We start from the raw sequence: 21,004 nt of genomic DNA on the forward strand, positions 1-21,004 counted from the left end.
TCTCCCATCAATCACCCCCTGTCACTGCCACCCATCAATCACCCCCTGTCACTGCCACTCATCAATCAGCCCCTAACCTGCCCCTTGCGGGCAATCTGATCACCCACCCACACCAATAGATCGCCCACAGATCCGACATCAGATCACCTCCCAAGTGCAGTGTTTACATCTGTTCTCTACCCTAAACACCCACTAATCACCCATCAATCACCCATCAATCACCCCCTATCACCACCTGTCACTGTTACCCATCAGAATAGACCATAATCTGCCCCTTGCGGGCACCCAATCACCCGCCTACACGCTCAGATTGCTCTCGGACCCCCTCCTTATCAATTCGCCAGTGCAATATTTACATCTGTTCTTCCCTGTAATAACCCACTGATCACCTGTCAATCACCCATCAATCACCCCCTGTCACTGCCACCCATCAATCACCCCCTGTCACTGCCACCCATCAATCAGCCCCTAACCTGCCCCTTGCAGGCAATCTGATCACCCACCCACACCAATAGATCGCCCGCAGATCCGACGTCAGATCACCTCCCAAGTGCAGTGTTTACATCTGTTCTCTACCCTAAACACCCACGAATTACCCATCAATCACCCATCAATCACCACCTGTCACTGTTACCCATCAGATCAGACCCTAATCTGCTCCTTGCGGGCACCCAATAACCCGCCTACACGCTCAGTTTGCCCTCAGACCCCCCCTTATCAATTCATCAGTGCAATATTTTCATCTGTGCAATATTTTCATCTTCACCCCCTAGCTCACCTACCCATCAGATCAGGCCCTAATTTCACTCGGCCAAACCCTCAGATCCCCCTCAGACCCCCTTCCGATCACCTCCCCAGTGCATTGATTGCATCTATTTTCCCCTCTAACCACCCCCTGAGACACCCATCAATCACCTCCTGTCACCCCCCTAGCACTCCTATCCATCAGATCAGGCCCAATACAACCTGTCATCTAAAAGGCCGCCCTGCTTATGACCGGTTCCACAAAATTCGCCCCCTCATAGACCACCTGTCATCAAAATTTGCAGATGCTTATACCCCTGAACAGTCATTTTGAGACATTTGGTTTCCAGACTACTCACGGTTTTGGGCCCGTAAAATGCCAGGGCGGTATAGAAACCCCACAAGTGACCCCATTTTAGAAAAAAAGACACCCCAAGGTATTCTGTTAGGTGTATGACAAGTTCATAGAAGATTTTATTTTTTGTCAAAAGTTAGCGGAAATTGATTTTTATTGTTTTTTTTTTTCACAAAGTGTCATTTTTCACTAACTTGTGACAAAAAATAAAATCTTCTATGAACTCGCCATACACCTAACGGAATACTTTGGGGTGTCTTCTTTCTAAAATGGGGTCACTTGTGGGGTTCCTATACTGCCCTGGCATTTTAGGGGCCACTAAACCGTGAGGAGTAGTCTAGAAAACAAATGCCTCAAAATGACCTGTGAATAGGACGTTGGGCCCCTTAGCGCACCTAGGCTGCAAAAAAGTGTCACACATGTGGTACCGCCGTACTCAGGAAAAGTAGTATAATGTGTTTTAGGGTGTATTTTTACACATACCCATGCTGGGTGGGAGAAATCTCTCTGTAAATGGACAATTGTGTGTAAAAAAAATCAAACAATTGTCATTTACGGAGATATTTCTCCCACCCAGCATGGGTATGTGTAAAAATACACCCCAAAACACATTATACTACTTCTCCTGAGTACGGCGGTACCACGTGTGGCACTTTTTTGTACGCTAAGGGGCCCAAAGTCCAATGAGTACCTTTAGGGTTTCACAGGTCATTTGCGACATTTGGTTTGAAGACTACTCCTCACGGTTTAAGGCCCCTAAAATGCCAAGGCAGTATAGGAACCCCACAAATGACCCCATTCTAGAAAGAAGACACCCAAAGGTATTCCGTTATGAGTATGGTGAGTTCATAGAAGATTTTATTTTGTGTCACAAGTTAGCGGAAAATGACACTTTGTGAAAAAAAAAACAATTAAAATCAATTTCCGCTAACTTGTGACAAAAAATAAAATCTTCTATGAACTCACCATACTCCTAACGGAATACCTTGGGGTGTCTTCTTTCTAAAATGGGGTCTTTAGTGGGGTTCCTATACTGCCCTGGCATTTTAGGGGCCCAAAACCGTGAGGAGTAGTCTTGAAACAAAAATGACCTGTGAAATCCTAAAGGTACTCATTGGACTTTGGGCCCCTTAGCGCAGTTAGGGTGCAAAAAAGTGCCACACATGTGGGATCACCGTACTCAGGAGAAGTAGTATAATGTGTTTTGGGGTGTATTTTTACACATACCCATGCTGAGTGGGAGAAATCTCTCTGTAAATGGACAATTGTGTGTAAAAAAAATCAAACAATTGTCATTTATAGAGATATTTCTCCCACCCAGCATGGGTATGTGTAAAAATACACCCCAAAACACATTATACTACTTCTCTTGAGTACGGTGGTACCACATGTGTGGCACTTTTTTACACCCCAAGTGCACTAAGGGGCCCAAAGTCCAATGAGTACCTTTAGGATTTCACAGGTCATTTTGCGACATTTGGTTTCAAGACTACTCCTCACGGTTTAGGGCCCCTAAAATGCCAGGGCAGTATAGGAACCCCACAAATGACCCCATTCTAGAAAGAAGACACCCAAAGGTATTCCGTTAGGAGTATGGTGAGTTCATAGAAGATTTTATTTTTTGTCACAAATTAGCGGAAAATGACACTTTGTGAAAAAAACCCAATTAAAATCAATTTCCGCTAACTTGCGACAAAAACTAAAATCTTCTATGAACTCGCCATACTCCTAACGGAATACCTTGGGGTGTCTTCTTTCTAAAATGGGGTCATTAGTGGGGTTCCTATACTGCCCTGGCATTTTAGGGGCCCTAAACCGTGAGGAGTAGTCTTGAAACAAAAATGACCTGTAAAATCCTAAAGGTACTCATTGGACTTTGTGCCCCTTAGCGCAGTTAGGCTGCAAAAAAGTGCCACACATGTGGTATTGCCGTACTCAGGAGAAGTAGTATAATGTGTTTTGGGGTGTATTTTTACACATACCCATGCTGAGTGGGAGAAATCTCTCTGTAAATGGACAATTGTGTTTAAAAAAAATCAAACAATTGTCATTTACAGAGATATTTCTCCCACCCAGCATGGGTATGTGTAAAAATACACCCCAAAACACATTATACTACTTCTCCTGAGTACGGCAATACCACATGTGTGGCACTTTTTTGCAGCCTAACTGCGCTAAGGGGCCCAAAGTCCAATGAGCACCTTTAGGCTTTACAGGGGTGCTTACAATTTAGCACCCCCCAAAATGTCTGGACAGTAAACACACCCCACAAATGACCCCATTTTGTAAAGTAGGCACTTCAAGGTATTCAGAGAGGAGCATAGTGAGTCCGTGGCAGATTTCAATTTTTTTTTGTCGCAAGTTAGAAGAAGTGGAAACTTTTTTTTTTTTTTTGGTTACATAGTGTCATTTTCCGCTTACTTGTGACAAAAAATAATATCTTCTATGAACTCACTATGCCTCTCAGTGAATACTTTGGGATGTCTTCTTTTCAAAATGGGGTCATTTGGGGGGGTATTTATACTATCCTGGAATTCTAGCCCCTCAGGAAACATGTCAGGTGGTCAGAAAAGACAGAGATGCTGGAAAATGGGAAAATTCACTTTTTGCACCATGGTTTGTAAACGCTATAACTTTTACCCAAACCAATAAATATAGGCTGAATGGGTTTTTTTTTAATCAAAAATATGTTTGTCCACATTTTTCGCGTTGCATGTATACAGAAATTTTACTTTATTTGAAAAATGTCAGCACAGAAAGTTAAAAAAAAAAAAAATTTTTTGCCAAAATTCAGTCTTTTTTGATGAATATAATAAAAAGTAAAAATCGCAGCAGCAATCAAATAGCACCAAAAGAAAGCTTTATTAGTGACAAGAAAAGGAGCCGAAATTCATTTAGGTGGTAGTAGGTTGTATGAGCGAGCAATAAACCGTGAAAGCTGCAGTGGTCTGAATGGAAAAAAAGTGCCTGGTCCTTAAGGGGGGTAAAGCCCACGGTCCTCAAGTGGTTAAGTAAGGTCTCTTTAAATCTGATTCATCCCCTACCTGCATTTTGGTGCTAGTTGGGGCCGCTCATGTTGGGTGGATTCATGTTTGTATAAGGCCCGGTTCACATTAGCGGTGGCCGTCCGGAATCGCCGTGCCGGAGCCGGACCGCTTGCAGAACGGACGGAACGGACGCACGGCAATAGCAATGAAAGCCTATGCGTCCGTTCACATGCGTCCGTTCTGCCGGACCGGAGCCGGACCGGATCCGGACCGGATCCGGACTCCGGCGTCCGTTCCAACATGCGCTATTTTTTGGTCCGGCTCCTCCGGCAGCCGTATCCGGGGCGGAGCCGGACTGCACCATCCGGCCAATGGAAACCAATGAGAACCGGAGAGCGCACAACACACTGGCTACAAAAACCGGACGTTCTACCCCACTTCCTATGCATTTTGGATGGGGACCACATGGGCCCAGCGTTCAGGTGGGGCAGCAGCGATTTCATGCTGGAGCTCTAGGCAGCAACATGTCTGATTAGTCTGATAACGAGGAGGCGAACAACAGAGAATTCCCAGGTATACGAGTAAAAAATGCCTGGATCCATGGTCCCAACTGCAGTCTCTGTATCCACGGATGGTCTCCGCACGTCCACCTGTCTCCAACAATGACCCCAGACCCTTCTGCTGACCTCCCAGACCCCAGGTAATAACAGGTTGTTATCTCCTTAAGAAACCGGATCCGGACCGCAACCGTGTTCACACCGCACGGAAACCGGATGCAAACGGACCGGACCGGATCCGGATAGGAACCGTACGGATCAGGTCCGGTCCGGATACGGTGCGGTCCGGACATCCGGTGCGGTTTTGACAAAACCGCAAGTGTGAACGGGGCCTTAATTGTGGCTCCTGTGAGAGCATTCTTAGCTATGACTAAGGAGCGATTGTGAGGCTCTGATACGTGTGGGCTATTTTTTTTGCTATGTTCAGCATGCTTTTCTACGAATAAAAATTGGACTTTTACTCTACTGGTCGAGCAGACCTTCCTTTTTTTAAAATAAATCACAACTTGCTGCACTTCAGATATCACTTAGGAGAAGGAGAAGTTATAGTCATGGTGTGAGTGTGGGAAACTTCTTACATACACTACTTATATCAGAGACCTCACATTGGGGAGAGGCCATGTTCTGGGTGTGGGAAATCCTTCAGACAGAAATCTCATCTTGCCATACAGAAGAGAATTTACTCTGGTGAGAACTCACACCAACCTATTCATGGAGGACACAATGGGGATATAAATAAAAATAGCTCTCAGCAACATTACATGCACGTTCTGAACTAAGATGGCACAGTTTACCTGAGCTCCATAACCCGGTGTGGGATATAACCTAGAGGAGCTATTATTAGCCGACAGGAGGCGGGAGTGACAGCACAAGTGGGCGTATTCCAAATGGGACCGAAGCAGCCAACACAACTTCTAAAGGTAAAGTTCAACCACAGGAAATAGACAAATTTCTCAGTGACAGCACAGACCTGTGAGATGCTGACCAGACACCACATGGCCCAACCCAGAGCTCCCAGCGTGCTTTTGGAATGCTCTCCACTTTTGATGGTGGATCACCTAGAGCGGCTGCTGGAAAGAAACAAGAACTGTCTCATTGACAATATGCACTGGCTGTTTGCCACTGTCACAAAGGAGGTGAAAGGTATTATCACCTTGGAGGATAAGATTGATGACCTAATTCGCCACCATAATGCTCTTGAGGACGAACATCTGCAGACACAGGCGGACATAAGAGATCTGAGACTATTAAATAATACAGTCTATTCATGCCAACCCATGACTCAATGCGCTGAAACGTTGTTAGCACGTATTATATTTCATATCGCCATAAACATAGGACACAACAGTTACACAATGACCCATGCTATAGTGCACCATCCCCATCTAAAATGTCCCCAGGACTGAGCTCAGCTGGACTAAATTTCTGCAAATAGTGTCCATCTGAGTATTCACAAATGGTCACCCTTTGCCAACATTGTTCCAGTTTCAAGCTTATGCAACCTCATATGTTGTTGTACTTTGTGGCTGATTGCTAACAAACCTCAACTCCCTTTGGGGATACACAGTTCTTAGTTGTCACTTTACTCACTACACAGATATGATATTCACTGGTCAGCAACAAACTTGTGTGTCCCGGGCATGGCAGTCATGAGTTACTCATCTGTACCACCTCTAACCCTCTGTGCTGTGCACTTGTGGGAGGTTTGTGATGTGGGCTTGCTCTGCTATTGCAATGACACTGCCTGTTTGAAGTGTAGCCCTCAGATGGATTTCTGTTCATTGTGGATGTCCCCACTTTCAGGCTCACCTACCGTTCCATCACTTGGCTCCAGACTCGATTACTGCTCAGCGTCTCCGGCATGACTCATGGTTTTGCAGTGTCTAAACAGTTAGCACGGCTTTGTGAATCAAGCCCAATGTCTTTATTCATGAAAGCGCTGGGGAAATCGCTATGAAAAGTGCTTTTTCAAGAGCTTTGCAATTTCCCTATACCTTCCATTGAGTAAAAATGCTCAGAAAATGGTACAGGCATTGCTTTGCTGAGTGGATTGGAAACTAACCACTCAGATGTGAACACTCTCGTAGGGAATCATTGCACAAGCGGTTTTAGAAAGGGCGAAAATGCCCTAGGTTTCAACAAGCCCTTAGACTCTAAAACCTGGAAAAAAAAATCATACTGCAGAGAGATCTGTAGCAGCCCCCACATTTACTTACCTTATTGGGATCCAGCGCAGCAATTCTCCCTCCGTCCTCCTGGTGGTGCTGTAACCCTGTAGTGAGATTGCCTGCTGTCGTCATGAGGGAGAAACGAGGGAAACCTACTAATGATAGAAAAGATCAGTGTGGTTTGAATGATAAAACAACATCTTTTCCTTCTGAATTCTTAATGACATGCATGGCAAGGGGATTGGTTAGAGGTGTGGTAGGGGTGTGTCCTAAAGCATCCCACTTTCTTATCTCAAAATGTTAAGAGGCATGCATATAGTATGGTGTTTATTACCAGTATAGCACCAATGAAAAGCTTCTAAGATGGATGAAAGAGGGCACCTAATGGGCTCCTCTGGTCCAGGAGCCCTGGTGTGGTCTCAAGCTCTGCATTCCATATTGCTACACCACTGTCATTGACTAATACATTGATTACGAAGTGTAGCCCTCAGATGGATTTCTGTTCATTGTGGATGTCCCCACTTTCAGGCTCACCTACCGTTCCATCACTTGGCTCCAGACTCGATTACTGCTCAGCGTCTCCGGCATGACTCATGGTTTTGCAGTGTCTAAACAGTTAGCACGGCTTTGTGAATCAAGCCCAATGTCTTTATTCATGAAAGCGCTGGGGAAACCGCTATGAAAAGTGCTTTTTCAAGAGCTTTGGAATTTCCCTATACCTTCCATTGAGTAAAAATGCTCAAAATGGTACAGGCATTGCTTTGCTGAGTGGATTGGAAACTAACCACTCAGATGTGAACACTCTCGTAGGGAATCATTGCACAAGCGGTTTTAGGGCGATTTTGAAAATTGCCGGCTTGTAAAAAAGGGCGAAAATGCTCTAGATGTGAACAAGCCCTTACACTATAAAACCTGGAAAAAAATAATCATACTGCAGAGAGATCTGTAGCAGCCCCCACATTTACTTACCTTATTGGGATCCAGCGCAGCAATTCTCCCTCCGTCCTCCTGGTGGTGCTGTAACCCTGTAGTGAGATCGCCTGCTGTCGTCATGAGGGAGAAACGAGGGAAACTTACTAATGATAGAAAAGACCAGTGTGGTTTGAATGATAAAACAACATCTTTTCCTTCTGAATTATTAATGACATGCATGGCAAGGGGAGTGATTAGAGGTGTGGTAGGGGTGTGTCCTAAAGCATCCTACTTTCTTATCTCAAAATGTTAAGAGGCATGCATATAGTATGGTGTTTATTACCATTATAGCACCAATGAAAAGCTTCTAAGATGGATGAAAGAAGGCAGCTAATGGGCTCCTCTGGTCCAGGGGCCCTTGTGTGGTCTCAAGCTCTGCATTCCCTATTGCTACACCACTGTCATTGACTAATACATTGATTATGAATAAGCCAGATTGATTTGAATTATGCATTATTTCCTTTACATGAATTGTCAGATTGAATTCATTATTATATTACTGCTACTGGCTCCTCCCCTACTCAATGTATTATTTTGTTTTTATCATTGTTCGGTGAATCAATAAAGGATGTAAAATACGTTTTAAATAATATTTACCGTCTCTGGATTGCATACCTCCCAACTTTTTAAGATGAGAAAGAGGGACACTTAAGCCACACCCATGCCACACCCCTGATCATGCCCCGTCACATCCCTTGTCACGCATACCATAAAGATTTCATAAGAAAAATATGTTGTTTTATAACTCAAACCACACTAGTCATTTCAATTCTGGTTAATTTTCCTTTATATTAACATTTTAAAATGAGTAATGTATCAATTTAAAGGATGGGAATAAAGTTTAGAGTCAATCAAACACATTTTTTTGTAGATATATATATTTACATAGAAAAGGGGACAAAGTCCTGAAAGAGGGACAAATGAGGAGGAAAGAGGGACTGTCCCTCCAAAAGAGGGACAGTTGGGAGCTATGGGATTGGTGTGGGATAGCTTTCTTTCCTAGTCCTTGCAATAGTCAGTTAGAGAATAGGCAATTAGCCTATTTACCACAAGATGGCGATCTCACTTCCTCCTGATGAAACGCACAGAGAGGAAGAAATAAAGCCAAAGACCGGAAATGATGTAACACAGAAGGATAATTATTTTTAGGACGTGAAGAGGAATCGTTGTTGGAGAAGGTAATTGTGTGAATCTAGTTATTTACTGAGCAGAGCAGAGGTCGAGCAGAACATACTTTGTTAAAGAGGAGCTCATAGTGCATCTGTCACTATCCTGATCATCCCCTTGAAGTAAATGCCATACAAAAGACATTTATGTACCGTTCACCACTCACTTCTGGGTGGGTAGGGCACTAATGCTACCAGGGAAGCCGTATTAGGGGGCACTAACACCACCAGGGAAGCTATATTAGGGAGGGATTGCCACTAAACACCACCAGGGAAGGTACACCAGGAATTGGGGCATGGCTAAATGTGTGGCTGGGGCAGAGCTTAGTGCCCCCCCCCCCCCCCCGTATGCCAGTACTTTACCATTATAGCCATGTTACCCTGTGTCCCCCCTCCCCTCCAGCAATGCCATTATCCTCCATTATGTAATATCTCCCCACCCAGTAATGCCATTTCTTTCCCAGTATAGCTATGTCCTCCCTGATCTCCCAGTGTTGCCATTATTAGCCCCCAGTATGTAATGTCCCCCCACCTCAGTAATACCACTTCCCAGTATAGCCATATCCTCCCGTGTCCCCAGTGTTGCCATTATTAGCTCCCAATATTTAATGTCCCCCCCACCTCAGTAATGCCACTTCCTTCCCAGTATAGCCATATCCTCCTGTGTCCCCAGTATTGCCATTATTAGATCCCAGTATTTAATGTCTCCCCCCCCCCCCCCCCCACCACCACCTCAGTAATGCCACTTCTTCCCTAGTAAAGCCATGTCCTCTCTGTGCCCCCAGTATTGCCATTATTAGCTCCCAGTATGTAATGTCCCCCCACCTCAGTAATACCACTTCCTTCCCAGTACAGCCATGTCCTCCCTGTGCTCCCAGTATTGCCATTATTAGCCTCCGGTATGTAATGCCCCCCCACCTCAGTAATACCACTTCCTTCCCAGTATAGCCATGTCCTCCCATGTCCCCAGTATTGCCATTATTAGCTCCCAGTATGTAATGTCCCCCCATCCAGTAATGCCATTTCTTTCCCAGTACAGCCATGTCCTCCCTGTGCTCCCAGTATTGTCATTATTAGCCCCCAGCATGTAATGTTCCCACACTTCAGTAATACCACTTCCTTCCCAGTATAGCCATGTCCCCCCTTGTCCCCAGTATTGCCATTATTAGCCTCCAGTATGTAATGTCCCCCCACCTCAGTAATACCACTTCCTTCCCAGTATAGCCATGTCCCCCCTTGTCCCCAGTATTGCCATTATTAGCCTCCAGTATGTAATGTCCCCCCACCTCAGTAATACCACTTCCTTCCCAGTATAGCCATGTCCCCCCTTGTCCCCAGTATTGCCATTATTAGCCTCCAGTATGTAATGTCCCCCCACCTCAGTAACACCACTTCCTTCCCAGTATCGCCATGTCCTCAGTATTGCCATTATTATCCTCCAGTATGTAATACCACTTCCTTCCTAGTATAGCCATGTCCTCCCTGTGCCCCCAGTATTGCCATTATTATTCTCCGGTATGTAATGTCCCTCCACCTCAGTAATACCACTTCCTTCCCAGTAAAGCCATGTCCCCCATGCATTGTCATTTTGCTCCAGTATATAGGGGTTCTCCCACCCAGTAATATTTATTTCCCAGTACAGTATAGCTATGTTCACACTGCAGTATTGCTCCCTTCCCCCACTTCCATGCAGAGTAGTAAAAGGGAAGGATTTAAATTAGGTTATAGCTGCCTGTCATAGTGTGCTACACGTCACTGCTCCCATTAGCCTCAGTCTCTACCTCTTCTCTCCTCTTATCCTCTCAATAAATATTTTTACTAAAGGGTATGCATTAACGTATGCATTAACGTAAACAGAACAAAAATGGCTCATATATCACAACACCATATACAGTACAGAGAAGGGACCATGACAGCAAAACAAGAAATTGTGGACAGCTAATATATAGTAATGACGACTTTACATTTCTGTACAGGATCATACAACCAAAGAAATGTACAAAACCAAAATTGTGATGTCTAGATCTGCACAGAATTACGCGACCAAGAAATTATACAAAATTTTGAGTGTCGGAGTAGAGATTTGCTATAACAATGCTATATGCAGGAATGTTATCCACAACTAACTTCAAAAGGAAGTATTATGTACATGGAGAGGCAATCAAATTGAAATACTAACTCCTTAAAGAACAACTATTAAAGAAACTGTAATTCTGTAAACTCCACATGCTAGCCAGCAACACTAGAAAGCTTTTCAGAAATCTCTCATCACAGCCTGTGTGAAAAAAATGCCTTGTTTACCAGCTGTTTGTAACGGTTTGTGTCGGCGTCGATGCTAGAAGCTAGATCTATACCATGTAGACAGATTTCACTTCTCTGTCACTGTTCACAGAGGAATGGTTTACTGTGTGCTTGTTTCTGCCCTGCCCACACACACACTGCTTTTTCACAGATAACATGAGAACAGCTGAGGGATTTTTAGCTACAAAGAAGGATCTGAAAAGGAGGCTTACTTTATTCCTGTTTTAGTCCCCCCACCCCTCCCCTATCCAGAATGAACTTTTTCTGGCTGTAAACTCTGTTTACACTGCATGAGGCAGAGAGGGAGTGAGAGACACACAGGAGCACACAGAGCTTCAGCTGGTGAATTATTTAAACACGATTTTAAGCTATATTTCTGCTTTATATCATTCTGAAGACATTCCAGTCACACTATTACAGCCAGTGAAGATTGTTTCTGTATGCTGGATTGGCTGAGTCCTCCATAGTAATGCATACAGTGAAAATGGTTCTCTGTAAATGTCATATTTTATTCACATAAGGGATGAAAAAAGCCTTTGCATTGCTACAGTGCTGCCCATAATAATTATACCCCTGGCAAATCTTGACTCAAAGTTACTTTTATTCAACCAGCAAGTAATTTTTTTTATGGGAAATGACATTGGTATTTCCCAAAAGATAATAAGACGATGTACAAGAGGCATTATTGTGGAAAAAAAATATTTTTCAGCCTTTATTTATGTTTGAAAAGTGTCCAGTCCCAAATTATTTATACCCTCCTCAATAATAGATAGAAAAGCCTTTATTGGCTATTACAGCAAACAAATGCTTCCTAAAATTACAGACCAGCTTTTTGCATGTCTCCACGGGTATTTTTGCCCATTCAACTTTAGCAATGAGTTCCAACTCTTTCAGGTTGGAGGGTCTTTTTGCCATCACCCTGATCTTTAGCTCCATCTACAGATTCTCAATTGGATTCAAGTCAGGACTCCAAAACGTTAATGTTTTTGTCTGCTAACCATTTCTTCACCACTTTTGCTGTGTGTTTTGGGTCATTGTCATGATGAAACCACTTGACCACTCCGGCTTCCATCTTGTTTAGCTTGTGTCATAGTAGCATAGCTTAAAGAGGAACTGTAAGCTCAAAATAATTTATTGCCAGCAGGTAGCCTATACCCAATTTATAGATGAAAACCCAGTATTTTCTGCTAGAAATCCAGCATTTTGCTGGAATCACACCTTTAAGTAGGAAGCCACGCCCCCTCATGAGGCTGCTCCGCGGCTGTATATTCATTAAGCTTGTGCGCACTGCCTTCTGGGTAGTGACCTCATGGGTTGCTAAGGGGGAAAAAAAACAGCAGTCCTCACTGTTATCAAGGTGGGACATGTGCACGAGGCAGAAGAAGTTTATCTTGCAGCCTCCGATGGGATGATTGATCATCCCTCTCTGCCCTCCTCTCTGCCCTGTGAAGCTGCCGCTGCCACTATCAGGTCAGCGACATGTGTTTAACTCTCCTCATCCCAGCTGGAATCCCTCTTGTCAGCTCTTCCTACAGCCTCCGATGATCTTCTAACTCTGCCTGCATGTCATGTGCATTCACCCGACATGCAGGCAGAGTTAGAAGATCATCGGAGGCTGTAGGAAGAGCTGACAAGAGGGATTCCAGCTGGGATGAGGAGAGTTAAACACATGTCGCTGACCTGATAGTGGCAGCGGCAGCTTCACAGGGCAGAGAGGAGGGCAGAGAGGGATGATCAATCATCCCATCGGAGGCTGCAAGATAAACTTCTTCTGCCTCGTGCACATGTCCCACCTTGATGACAGTGAGGACTGCTGTTTTTTTTCCCCCTTAGCAACCCATGATGTCACTACCCAGAAGGCAGTGCGCACAAGCTTAATGAATATACAGCCGCGGAGCAGCCTCATGAGGGGGCGTGGCTTCATACTTAAAGGTGTGATTCCAGCAAAATGCTGGATTTCTAGCAGAAAATACTGGGTTTTCATCTATAAATTGGGTATAGGCTACCTGCTGGCAATAAATTATTTTGAGCTTACAGTTCCTCTTTAACCTAGCATGTCCATTCATCCAAAGAAATTTAATTACCAGTGATCTCGGTATGGAAAAAGGAGGGATGGACATTGATAGGCATGGTTTGGAAAATATAAAGAGCCCTCAGAAGGATGTCCATTTTAAGTACGTTCACCTTTCCAAACCATTACAAGGGCAATTTAGCCCAGGCATGTAAAATCTTGTTTGATATCATCTATCAAAGGAATATAATTGAGAGAAAACATTTCTGCAGATCACAAAGTACCTGCATGCCTAAATATGTGGTTGAAGTAGACTGCCATCTGAACGGAAAGTCAAGTACAAGAGCTTGATGTTCCTTTGCTGGTAGGGAGACATTTAGAGCCTCTGTTTTATTCATATTCAGCTTGAAATTACTAACTTCCCCAAACACAGTACATTCTTCCAGGATCAAAGGGATGGCTTTCACTGGTTTGGTTGCATACATCAGTAAATCGTACGCATGTAACGACAGTTTGTGCAGCGTAGACAACGTCCGTATGCCAGTTATAAGAGGACTGTATAGTAGGGCAATTTCTCAAAGTGTTTTGTTACTAGGTGTTATAGTAAAGGTGATAATGGACAGCCCTGTCGGGTCCCATTAGCAATAGAGAAAGAATCAGAGAGGAGGCCGTTTACATGTACTCTTCCTGAGGGTCCGGTGTATAATACCGTCACCCATAATATGAACTGGTTCCCCAAACCAATCTGTTGCAGAGAGATGTGAGGGGGTGCTTAGTCCAGAGGAGTCCCAAGACTTCCTACGGATACAGGAAAAACAGAGAGAGACCAGGAGCCCCTTGTGGTGTAGTATATTAATGTCAAGTTCTGAATAAATACAAAGTGATGAGGTACTTACAAAGGTGGGTTGCAAGACCAGCAACCACAGTATAAAAACAAGTAAGGAAATCCTGTCCCCACTCTGGCTCTTTGTCTGCAAATTTATGGGTCGCACTCCAGAAAAAACGATTGTTTGGGTACACAAAACAAACAATTGGCAGAAACCTTTAAAGAGAATCTGTACTCTAATATTCTTACAATAAAAAGCATACCATTCTATTCATTATTTTCTCCTGTGCCCCTCTGTGCTGTTTCTGCCACTCTCTGCTGCAATCCTGGCTTGTAATTAACAGTTTTAGGCAGTGTTTACAAACAAACTAACCAGCTTCTAATAGGCTCAGCTAAGCATAGAGTGTGAGTCATTCAGAGTATGCAGGGGGCCTGCAGAGGGTGTGTATCGCTTCTACCAATCACAAGCAGCCCTGCACATTCCACACAATCAAGCTTTAGCCCGACAAACAGGACAGAGGAAAGATACATTGATTTATTACAGAGACAGTGCAGTTAGGAAAGACTGCAGTAAGCCAGAGCAGATTAGAACAGGCATAGGAACTTATAGGATAGAAGAACTAAGGCTGAAAAATTTGTTACATAGTCTCTTTAATGGCTGGGGGGCTGTAAACAATATCACTGGGAGGTAGAAGGCACCCCAAAAAATAACTATGGATGTAATAAATATAAAATTGCTTACCTCTAAGTAAAGGGGGCAACGCCAATATAGGAAAGAAATTTTAATAATCAGACACTAAAACGATACCGCGTTTCGCGGAGCACAGTCCGCTTCCTCAGATCAAATAAAGCAGTGTCTGGGTAGCCAAGGTGCAAAGCTTGGAGCGCCTAAAAGGAAGCATAGGATATGTGCAATCTGTGTGTATTTTATGTAATCGCTATTTGCGCTTTGAAATTTTAAATCAGCTGCTCAATTCATTCATCTTTCTTCTTGCTCTTCATCTGCTGCTCCTCTCTGTCAAGCTCCTCATTGGCTGCCAATTATCCAGAGCATTCACTTCAAATTCTTAACTCTAACTTACAAAGCTCTCCACAATCCCACTCCCCCCTCCTTTCCCTGTACATCTCCTCACTAGTTTCCAGATACCAACCCAACCGCAATCTCCTCTCTGCACAGGATCTTCTTCTGTCCTACTCACATTAAAGTACAGGTAGTCCCCAGTTAACCAATGGAATAGGGACTGTATACTTGTTTTTAACCTAAATCCATTCTCATGTTGGAACACTCTGCTATTTCTGTCCTCTGTGCCCCCTCTGCCCCCCCCCCCCCACCCCTGAGTCCCTCGGTGCCTCCTTCGAGCCAACCCTGCCCCCCACCCACCACCACCACCTTGTCACACTTTTACATGCAGATATCTGTGGAAGGGTGGCAAGAATAGACAGATGGGCGGATTCAGCTCATGGATTGATGGTGTTCTGGTTACCATAGACATGGTATACTTATCACCTGGTTAGCCATTTTAAACCATGTCTAACTGCTCTAGCTTCTCTCTGAATACATAAAGAAAGGAGCTTTTGACCCAAGCTTAGTAATTACCTTGTTTGAAAAAAAAATGAATTGCACTAACTGCTTACTGGGAAGGCTGAAAACTGTTTCATGGTGATTGTAGAACTGCATGTAATGTGCTCAGAGCAAACTGGATGCTTGAATTAGGCAAGGAGTAAATGAACCTCTTGGATTAAATAATGAGTGTAGCTTCTGGCTTCCAAATCTGTTTAAATCTACTTGCCAATATGCAAATCTACTTGCACTTTTGTATTCAATCAATAAAACTTCAGTGCAGGCCTTAAAAGTTCCGCCACCACACCAGAGTAATGATAGACACACTTACCAAATTAGGTGGACCCGTATTACAAAGGTCTCAATCAGCACAAATGGGTCAGCAGCGGGTTCTTCTCCTGTTCGATCCTCAATCCAATAAAAAGTATTTGTGTCCACTTCCACTTATAAATGTAGCAGTAGCTTATCGACTTCCAAACACGATTATTTCAATGGTAGCAGCATAAAACACATAAAAAGAGCAGTATTAAATTCTCAATTTATTAAAAACAAAGCTCTTAAGTAAACATTAAAATTCAACTCACATATGGGCCCTTTTGACAGAGACCCAAGCGAGTGTACAGTGTGTCAATTAGCAGGACACCGTCCAACCTTCAGTCTGCCCTGCCAGACTGGTTTCACTATAAAAGCTTCTTTAGGGGCTCAACTTACTTTCCCTTGTGGTGGTCTGATTACAGGAAGAGGAGACAACATTCACAAAGCTAGCTGCCATCCTCCAATTGGCCACCTGCCATGTTGTGCAGTGTTCTCCCCAGTCTTAATTAGGTGGGCGGGCCGCCCGGGTTTTTTGAAACCCTGCCCGCCTGCTGGCATGCACCAACGTAGCTAGCAAATGTCACTGCTGTAAACTGCAGGCAGGTGCGCTCCATAGCCTGCTATCAATCAGCGTGCAGCTGGGGCACGATAGCAAAAGCCATCGCTGTACAGTGCAAGACTGCTCCTCTGCCTGCGTGACCTCACTTTCCAGGTGGAGCTGTGATTGGCTGGGCGGGTTGTAAGGGGCGGGACTTGGGCAGCACGATCAGACGTAACAGCAGCCGTCCGCATACACATGCTGGCAGGCTAATGCTGTTTGACTTGAGGCTGGGGAGAGAGCCTGGGGCTGCAGGCAGACTCTCACTCCCCAGCAAATCCGGACATTATGTTTCCTCTGCCCTGGGCTGGCTGCTGCTGGGCTGGCTGCTTGAATGTCAGCAGCCAGTCCCATCCTCTCCAGGCAGCTCCGAGGCTGACTCACATGTCATCAGGCAGTGCAGGGCAGTGAGGGCATGGAGTTCTGCTGCCCCACCCCTCTGTTTCCCGGCTGCTTGACTTCAACAACAGAGATGGGAAGGATCTTTTCAATGATTCGGATGGTTCGAATCGGATCATTGAAAAGATCCGGATCTTTGATCCGAATCTCAAATCATTTTACTAGGGAAGCATTCGGGGGTGAAAAGACTAGCAGGACAGGACTTTCCCTGCAGTGGACAGAGAAGGGTAGATAGTGGACAGAGAAGGGCAGGAAGTGAACAGAGAAGGGAGGAGGTGGACGAAGAGGGGTGAGCAGAGAGCAGAAATGTTTTTTTTTCTTTTTTTTCACACATTACCCACATGTTGCAATCATATGCTTTAAATATATTTCACCTATATGTGCATCTGTATACTTTGAATGCAAACGTCTCACAGTGAAGGAAAGCATTCCCCTTTTCTCACCTCCAACACTCATACATTTAGGGAGAAGTTAAGTGCAGCTGAGGATCATATTGCACTGCAATCACAGTGCCTGCCTGCCCTGTCATTCTAGCCCAGCACGCTGTCTGCAAAGTTACTGAGGCACTGTGATTGCAGTGCAATATGATCCTCCTGCACTCTGCTCTAATCAGCTGCACTTAACTTCTCCCTAAATTTATTATGAGTGTTCAGGTGAGAAAAGGGGGATGCTTTCTTTCACTGTGAGACGTTTGCATTCAGAGTATACAGATGCACATATAGGTGAAATATATTTAAAGCATATAATTGCAATATGTGGGTAATGTGTGCAAAAAAAACATTTCTGCTCTCTGATCACCCCTCTTCGTTCACCTCCTCCCTTCTCTGTTCACTCCCTGCCCTTCTCTGTCCACCACCCCCCCTTCTCTGTCTGTCCACTGCAGGGAAAGTCCTATCCTGCTAGTCATTTCACCCCCGAATGCTTCCCTAGTAAAATGATTCGAGATTCGGATCAAAGATCCGATTTGAATCATCCGAATCATTGAAAAGATCCGGACTTCCCATCTCTACCCTCCAACTGAGCGATCCATCTATGCTCTGCTTCCAGGACCCCGCTGCCTGCTGAGAGGGGGGGCATGCCGCTCCTGGCTCCACCCCCTTTGTGATCCGAATCGTTCATTTTGATGATCCGGATGATTCGACTCACAATAGAGATTAGGACAACAAGCTCTTCTGATGCGGTGGGGAGAAGTTGTGATCTCTGCAGATAAAGTAAATGATTCCCTTCCACTGGTATGAGATCTCTGCTATTGTCCTCTAACCAACAGGAGCACTTTTTATCTGATAGTGCAGAGTCTGCAGACAGCTTGTGAGAGGGTAGGGAGCTGTCAAGCTAGGGGACCTGATAAAACAAACATGACTGCATTGACCTGCAATTTAGATTAGCTGACTTGCAGGGGATGGAGGCTGCTGCTGACTCCTTTCTGTCTCAACCCCAGTATTATTATTATTTGGTATTTATATAGCACAAACATCTTCTGCAGCGCTGTACAGAGTATATTGTCTTGTCACTAACTGTCCCTTATGCTGGGCATACACGGGTCGATCCGGCGGCCGATCCGCGCATGCGGATCGATCCCCGCATGCGGATCGATCCCCGCTCGTCCCCGCCGGTGCTCTTTATCAGCCGCTCGATTCCCCGCTATTGTCCGCCGGCAGGGATCGAACAGAAAATCTATCCGGCAGGTCATCGGACCTGTCGGATATTATCAATCGAGCCATCAGGCTCGATTGATAAGGCTGCACAACTCCCGTGTATGCCCAGCATTAGAGGGGCTCACAATCTAATTCCTGCCATAGTCATATGTCTATCTATGTATCGTGTAGTGTATGTTTTGTAGTCTAGGGCCAATTTATGGGGGAGCCAATTAACTTATCTGTGTGTTTTGGGGATGTGGGAGGTAGCCAGAGTGCCAGAGAAAACCCACACAGACACTGAGAGAACATACAAACTCCTTGCAGATAGTGCCCTGGCTGGAATTCAAACGGGGGACCCAGCGCTGCAAGGAAAGAGCGCTAACCACTACGCCACCATGATGCCCATACACTATCATGCTGCCCAAACCAGTCTCCCCAGTATGAATTGCAGCTGTAACACCCATTTGCAGTGTTTTTCCCAGGCTCTTTAAAGCTAATGTGACCCCATATTTAAATAAAAAAGTCAGATACTCACCTATGGAGAGGGTCCTAATGAGACTTCCCTCTCCTCTCCCGGTGCTGTGCTGGCTCCCCCGTTCACATCCCCCGCCGAGGGGACTTCGGCAGTCTTCGGGAGCCAAGTCCTCCTGAAGACAGGCGGCTCCATACTGCGCACGCGTGAGTGCGACATAGAAGGCGCTCGCGCAGTGTAGAGCGGCCCGACTTTGGGAGCACTTGGGCTCCCGAAGCATTTCCGAAGTCTCCCTTCGGCGGGGAAACGGCGGTATTTGACCGAAATGGTCAAATACCGCTACGGGGGAGCCAGCGCAACAGCGGGGACCGGGAGAGGAGAGGGAATGCTCTATGGGACCCAGAGCCTCCCTCTCCTTAGGGGAGTATCTGACATTTTTATTTCAGTATGAGTTCCCATTAACTTTAAGACAGATGCTTCACCTGGCTAATTTTGAGGAGCACCTGGCTTGACTCCTCATTCTCCTTATACTGTAAGCAGAGTTGCATCAGCCCTGCATTCCCCCGTCGCAGCTCGCACCCCACCTGGCTACTTTTTCATGCCACCCGGCTGGAAAACATTTCTGGGGAGAACACTGTTGTGCAGTGAGTCTGTCTGACTCACCTCCTTGTATTTCGCCCATGCTGTCCCAGCCCATCGATGAGATCAGAATACTGTATGTCAGCAGCTGCAGACAGAGCCTGTATGGATGAATCTTGATTGAAGCACTCTGCAAATTAGCCAAGGGACAGTGTGTGACGAGCTTACTTACAAGTAAGAAGACGACTGATAATATCTCTGGACAGGAAGTCTGACTGTGTGCGCCAGGATGACGTCATCAAGACCATATTGGCGGGTCATTTGTATGTCGGTTTTTTACCTGAATACAAGATTTCTCCCAAGCCTTCGCCACTCCTCTGAATTCCCCTTCCCAAACACATCCACCATTCTCCAACCTTTGAAATCCTTAATCTCTCCCTCGAAACTCACTTTTTCGGACAAGAATATGCTCTAACTTAAGCTGTTCCTCTTCAACCTCTGGCAAAGTTGTGCTTCTTACAAAATATAACCTAAAATACACTGCCTCCAAGTATACATCTATATATATAATAGAGTAAGTGCCTCAACCTTCAAGCAAGAAGAAGAAGTAGCGCCCTGCCCCCAGGGCCGGTCCAAGCAAGAAGAAGGGGCTGGTCCAAGCAAGAAGAAGAAGTAGTGTCATATCAAACCATGGGCAAAGAGGGATAATTTGCATATTCAGTAGCAGTGCATTGTGGGTAACCACAAATGTTCACTTATAGCTGAATTATTGCAGATTTTCATCTGTTTTAAGAAGACAAATTACACCAAGCTTTGCTTTTTTTAGTAGAAGGTCTTTTTGGTCCCTTTTATCCACCTATACATTCCGAGTGGTTTGGGTCACCCTGAGCTGCTTGGTTACTCTGTCGTACTGGTCCAAGCCCTATCTCATACAGCCATATCAATCCTTGCTATGTACAGATGAGGACCAAAAGTCTGAAACAGGCTGTCACATGTGGGTTTGCTATGGCTGTGTAAAATTTAAAACTATAGGCTTGCTATACACCAGTGGTTCTGGATGCTTGCTTGGCTTACTAAGGGTGGAAAGGAATTATTTGCATATTTAGCAGCAGTGCATTGTGGGTAGCCACAAATGTTCACTTATAGCTGAATTATTGCATATTTCCTTCTGTTTTAGGAAGGCAAATTACACCAAGCTTTGCTTTTTTTAGTAGGAGGTCATTTTGGTCCCTTTTATCCCCCTATACATTCCGAGTGGTTTGGGTCACCCTGAGCTGCTTGGTTACTCTGTTGTACTGGTTCAAGCCCTATCGCATACAGCCGTATCAATCCCTGCCATGTACTGATGAGGGCCAA

General features: G+C 45.0%; 1 protein-coding gene and 1 pseudogene across 1 annotated transcript in view; both read left to right on the forward strand.

Annotated features, from left to right (window-relative positions):
- Nucleotides 1–21,004, forward strand: part of LOC137536811 (zinc finger protein 850-like) — an 88,939-nt pseudogene that overhangs the window by 54,805 nt on the left and 13,130 nt on the right.
- The window catches only part of LOC137534478 (zinc finger protein 568-like), a 91,580-nt gene continuing 79,478 nt past the window's right edge, over nt 8,903–21,004 (forward strand). The window contains exon 1 of the mRNA XM_068255992.1: nt 8,903–8,961. The gene's annotated coding sequence lies outside the window, so the exon portion shown is untranslated. The remainder of the gene's footprint in view (nt 8,962–21,004) is intronic.

This window comes from Hyperolius riggenbachi, chromosome 10 (genome assembly GCF_040937935.1).
Source record: "Hyperolius riggenbachi isolate aHypRig1 chromosome 10, aHypRig1.pri, whole genome shotgun sequence".
Taxonomy (NCBI): Eukaryota; Metazoa; Chordata; class Amphibia; order Anura; family Hyperoliidae; genus Hyperolius; species Hyperolius riggenbachi.